General features: G+C 42.0%; 1 protein-coding gene across 1 annotated transcript in view; it reads right to left on the bottom strand.

The window, feature by feature from the left end:
• Positions 1 to 222: 222 nt before the first annotated feature.
• The window catches only part of LOC140911204 (zinc finger protein 862-like), a 59,421-nt gene continuing 53,643 nt past the window's right edge, over positions 223 to 6,000 (bottom strand). The window contains exon 12 of the mRNA XM_073343746.1: positions 223 to 311. The gene's annotated coding sequence lies outside the window, so the exon portion shown is untranslated. The remainder of the gene's footprint in view (positions 312 to 6,000) is intronic.

Below are 6,000 nucleotides of genomic sequence, written 5' to 3'. Positions count from 1 at the left end.
TAAATCTTGTCATTGCTGCATCCACAAACTTACTCTTATAGAAAGGAAATGATGGGAGTAATAACTCGGAAGGCCCTTTAAAAAAATTTTTTTTGTGCTTCTTTATGGTAAGGATAAGGCCCAGAACTGCATATTCACTAGGCAAACTGGCAAAGCGTTCAAGTGATGAGATCTACAGAAATGAAAACAGCAATTAAAACTTACATCTGAAACTGTGAAGCGCATCCATACATCAGGAAGGCTGTTTGTTCCAAGGTTCAAAGTAATCAAGTCAAGAAGAATGTCAATAAATATTTTATTTGATATTAAACCTAGTGAAAAAATAAAAATGTGTCAAATGGATAGCAAAAGACATATCTGCACTTTCTGAAATGGAATATTGGTATAAAATAAACTATATTTCTAGTATTTACTTTCTATGATTATAGAAAAATTACTTGTACTGTCAAGGTAGTTCTTAAAAGGCAGCAGTATCCTCTTTGTTCCAACTCCTACATTTTTATATATAAAATATACATGTTATGAATTACACCACATGTATGGTCTTGATAACCCATTTTATAGCCACCTGATAAACTTCAGAAGCATATGATAAATTATATTTATTTTGCATGTTTGACCTCTTCACCTGTACTATGCTCACTAATCCATCTTTGACTAGACTACATTGACAGTTAATAAATAGAGAGGCCATCACAAATGCTAGTTGCCAGACACCAACATAGTCTTGTACATGAATATCACCATCGCGACCAATGGTTTCTTTTTGCTTTATAAGGCCTACATTCTTCAATTTAGGTTAATTAGAAAACATCAGATGCTTACTCTTGAAAGCAAGTAGATATGAGAGTGTGGAACTTTAGAGGAGATCACAATACATTTGCAGAAAATTCCAGCTACAGTTAAATAATTTAACTTTACTTCAAAACAAAAATTCTTTATACAGACCAGCTTTTGGAAATTGTAGCTATCTAACGCAAAGAGGTTTTCTAATGAAATTAAAAGAAAAAACGACTATATGTCTATTTATCTTTGATAAACAAGTAGGTACTTTTATTTGAATAAATAGAAAATTGAGATTCTATGCAAAAATTTCACATGTAAAAAAGGAAGACTGTGGTTGCTGAGGTAAATAAGACAGATGAGTTGAGCCCCTCAGTTTAAAGTAGGACTTTGAGACACAGACAAGATAGATTAGGATTTATTGTGCAATCACTGTTAATCCAATAAAGTTTAAAATATTGAGTGAGCCGCATATGACTTCAGTTTTGAGAGGCAAAACTTATCTTTGTCTGGCTAGTATTACTGCCATGCTTCTAGAAGACTGGATTTGGGCCTCTCTAAGGGTATGTCTACACTATGAAATTAGGTCGAATTTATAGAAGTCGTTTTTTTAGAAATCTTTTTTATATATTCGAGTGTGTGTGTCCCCACAGAAAATGCTCTAAGTGCATTAAGTGCATTAACTCGGCGGAGTGCTTCCACAGTACCGAGGCAAGCGTCGACTTCCGGAGTGTTGCACTGTGGGTAGCTATCCCACAGTTCCCACAGTCTCTGGAAATGAGATTCAAAAGTTCACGGTTCTTTTCCTGTCTACCTGGCCAGTGCATCTGAGTTGAGAGTGCTGTCCAGAGCAGTCACAATGGAGCACTCTGGGATAGCTCCCGGAGGCCAACACCGTCGAACTGTGTCCACAGTACCCCAAATTCGACCCGGCAAGGCCGATTTAAGCGCTAATCCACTTGTCAGGGGTGGAGTAAGGAAATCGATTTTAAGAGCCCTTTAAGTAAAAAAAAAGGGCTTCATCGTGAGGACAGGTGCAGGTTTACATCGATTTAACGCTGCTAAATTCGACCTAAAGTCCTAGTATAGACCAGGGCTAAGTGACATCTTCACCAAACTCTATCAGAAAAATAGCTATTTTCTTACAGTTCTCTTAGCTACAGCCTGGACTTCTTCTGCTTTTTTTTTTTTTTAAAAAACACGCATGTAATTATATAGATTTTCTAGCTCTGACTTTATTCACTGCAGACAGAAAACCAAGGACCTTCTATGAAGGCAGTTAATAAAGAAAAATTTCAATGGCAATGGGCACTAAGAATTTGTTTGACTACAACATAGCATAACTACTGTGTTTTAGGAACTGATTCTCTCTCTCTATGCCCCTTCCTCCTTTCCGGCTGTGACTCCCCACTACTGCAGAGCTTACCCAGCTTTTGTGATGAGTGTTCTGAGCTTGATGAGTCAACCTTGAGCCTGTTGAGTCATACCTGACCCTGACTGTTCTGAGCTTGATAAACCATCTAAGGTAATTATTCCCTGTGAGTCCTATGGGTCCAGCCAATTCACAAGCAAGAGTCTAACAGGTGACCCAATGCAGGTATATAGGCTTCTAATGAAAGCAGCCACTCCAGTCTGTTTAACATCACTACCGTCTCAGGGATAATCCCAGCAGCCTGGTAATTCTGAAAGTCTGCTCCTGCTCAAGCCATTGTTGGTTGTCTGACTGTCCTGACAATTTGAGCAGACTTTTCCTTACATGTATGGCTCCAGTGCCTGAGATGGAAACCCCCTGGGATGTTCAGCACTGCGATGATGAAGTGGGTCCAGAACCTTCAGGATCAACTTGCCCAGCTGCAACTGAAGAATGCCTTTGTCTGCTCACAAATCCCAGCAGCTCCAGTAGTGCTGGCTATGGTCCCTCTGGAAAGGTCCATCTCTGGCAAGGTTTGGAGGGAACTGCCAGAAATTTGTGATTTTGTTAACCAATGCTGCCTTTTGTTCTTGATGTTCCCATAATATATTCTGATGACCAGACCAAGGTGGGCTTATCATCAATTTATTGACCAGTGAAGCCCTAGACTGGGTCTTGCCACTTCTGGAATAGGTTAGCCTGATCCTTACTAATTTCAGTGAGTTCATCCACACCTTTTCATTGACATTAGACTATCTGAATTGCACTTGTAGTACTAAAGCCGCTGAAACCGCTGAAGTTTCTCTGACAAGGCCATTGGCCCAGATTGGCACATGCTGCTTACTTTTGGCATCTGGTTGCTGATATGGAGTGGAACCAGGCAGCCCAGAGCTACCATTTCTGTCCCATTCTAAACTCATATATTGAATTGTATATCTGGACTACCAGTCATTTGTCTGAGCAATGCCAAGAAAAGAAGAGGACAAACCCACATCCCCAGTCTCTCTCTGCTCCATTCTGGCCATCCCCAGAGGCTGTTCCAGGGCCAGAGCCTATGCAGACGAAAGTGAGGCAAAGGCACCTCACAGATCAGGAAAAGGAGTATTGGTGGCAGAACAGACTTTGCCTACACTGTGGTGTACAAGGCCATTTCACTACTGAATGCCCCTTTAAATCAAGACTGACCCTTGGAAAACCTGGGAAAGACTGTGTCCAGCCCCATTAGAGGGTTTGCAGCTGGACATAACCATGGAGTCAAGTCCTTCACATGAACCTCCTCTTCTGCCATCATGTATCTCGTATGCAGTATTGTCGTAGATGTGTAAGTTCCAGGATATTAGAGAGACAAGGTGGGTGAGGTAAGATCTTTTACTGGACCAACTGATGTTGGTGAGATAGACCAGTTTTTGAGCTTACCTGAAGAAAAGCTCTGTGTAAGCTCAGAAGCTTGTCTCTCTCACCAACAGAAGTTGGTCCAATACAAGATATTACCTCACCCATCTTATCTATGAATGTATGTATGTATCTTGGCAGCCAAAAATTGTTACCTTCCACACCTGCTGGTCTTGCTCCGCCTCTGCATCCCAACTATAATTTAGGTGAACTGTATCCAACTCTGAGCTTGTGGACTCTGATGTTTAGTAAATTTATGGATGTGGAGTTTGCCAAAACTAACCTCCTTGCAGTGAGGAAGAACCTCACCCCAGACCTAGTGGAGTTGACTGACAGTAGCATGCTGTCCTCAAGTCCGGTCATGCATGAAACTGCACCCCTCCAGGTCGAAATCCAAGACCATCAGGAAACTCTGCAGTTTAATTTAACCAATTCAACACACTTCTTGACCATGTTCAGCATTCCCTGGCTCTCAGACCATGGTCCAAACATCTCTTGGAAGATGCAAGAAATGATTTGAGTCAAGCTACTGCTGCTGACAACTGACACAGACCCTATAACTGCCCCATCAACTTCCAGCCAGAGGACCAGAATTCCATTTGGATGGATTTATTTCCTCTTGGAGCCAGAACTCAGGGCCTTATAATAATATGTTGTCGAGAATCTTGCACAGAATTTACTTTGCCTGTCAATGTCTCCTGCTGGAGCTCCGATTCCGTTTGTTAAAAAGAAGGGTGGCTCCTTGTGTCTTTGCATAGGATATCATGCGTGGAACAAAATCATTATTAAAAACAAGTATCCCTTTCCAACCCTTCAACAGGTTGTTGGAAAGGGTAGGTTACAACAAATTATTTACCAGACTCGATCTTCACAGTGCTTACAATCTACTCGGAATTTGGAAGGGTGACAAATCAAACTGAGTTTCTCACCTGTTATGGACATTTTGAGCACCTAGTTATGCCTTTCACTCTGTCCAGTGCCCCAGACACATTTCCAAACTTTGTCAATGACATTTTCATGGATGTTCTAATCTAGACCAGTTAATGGTGATCTACTTGGATGATTGTGATGAAGTGGCATTTTTGGGTAGTATTTCTATAAGTCCTATGTATGCCTCAGTTTCCTCCTATACTTTGCATTGCCACCCGAGTGGAAAGGGTTAACACTCCTCCAGGAACAGTGCAGGAGATATGAGGTGTGTGAGTGTGTGTGTGTCACCTTGCTGTCTGGGTGAAATGAATGGGTTGTTAAGGAACTGGCTGAAACCAACCCAGATCAACAGGGGATCCAGCAGTACAATGGAAGCCCCAATGATTGAACAATCTATACTCAACAGTGGGAAGTTCCTTCAGGTGCAGTTGTGAACTCAGCAAGGCCCTGCCTGGAGAAGAAAGGACTGAGAGATGACCATAAGGGGATAAAGAGTTGGCTTCTGGAAGAGGCTTCCTGCTCTCACCTGGAACTGGAATAAAGAAACATGGACACAGATGGAAACCATCACAGGTTGGCTGGCATTTACATAGGCTTGGTCAGGATGGACTATAGCTTAATTTTTGCCTGTCTGTGCTATCCCAAAGACTTCAGCTTCTGTATAACAGGTGACTAAAAATTGTTATCTTCTTTTGAAAAGGGTGCTTGCTGTTGCTGTAAATAATAAGAGTATTGATCTCTGAAGGGGTACAATACAAGCCTCCTGTAGGAGTCCGCCTTGACTGGATCCACTGTAGGGAGCCACGGAGAGAGACACGGTTCGCTGGTGACTGAAGGCACAGTCTTGGAGTCTTGAGGCCCTAGAGGGGTCACTCCCAAGGGACTGGTTACAGGTTGACTACACGAGACCCTGTGGATCCATGACAATGACATCCTCATCTTTTCAGAAAATCAAGCACTACACAACCAAAATGTCTGCCTGGTACTTGAGTTTCTACAAGCAAATGGCCTGTATAGGAAACATGAGAAGTTACACCCACCTTTCTGTGAACTTCTTAACTATGTCATTTTCCTCAGCAAGACAGGTATGGACCTCAGGAGTATCCACAATCATGGATTGGGTAGCCCCAAGAAATGTCTGTGATGTCCAGTATTTTCTGGAATTTGTTAATTTTTATTGGCGATTCATCCAGGGGTTTTCAAAGATGGTGACCCTGATTACTTGGCTGCTCTGGAAGAATAGTATATTTGCTAGTACACAAGAAGCCCAGTCCACCTTTGATCTATTAAAGAAAGTGTTTACATCAGCACGCACCTTGGTACATCCGGACCCAGCAAAACCCTTTGTTGTTGAAGCAGATGCCTCCAATTATGTGACTAGAGTAGTATGGTCACAGCGACATGGGCCCCAGGGTATGCTTCATCCTTGTGCATTTTAATCCTGGAAACTGATGCACATGGAGCAAAACTATGAAATCTGTGAC

The sequence above is a fragment of the Lepidochelys kempii genome, chromosome 5 (assembly GCF_965140265.1).
Source record: "Lepidochelys kempii isolate rLepKem1 chromosome 5, rLepKem1.hap2, whole genome shotgun sequence".
In the NCBI taxonomy this organism is placed as follows: domain Eukaryota; kingdom Metazoa; phylum Chordata; order Testudines; family Cheloniidae; genus Lepidochelys; species Lepidochelys kempii.
Note: the sequence above shows the minus strand (reverse complement) of the source record. Positions and strands in the feature narration are given on the sequence as shown.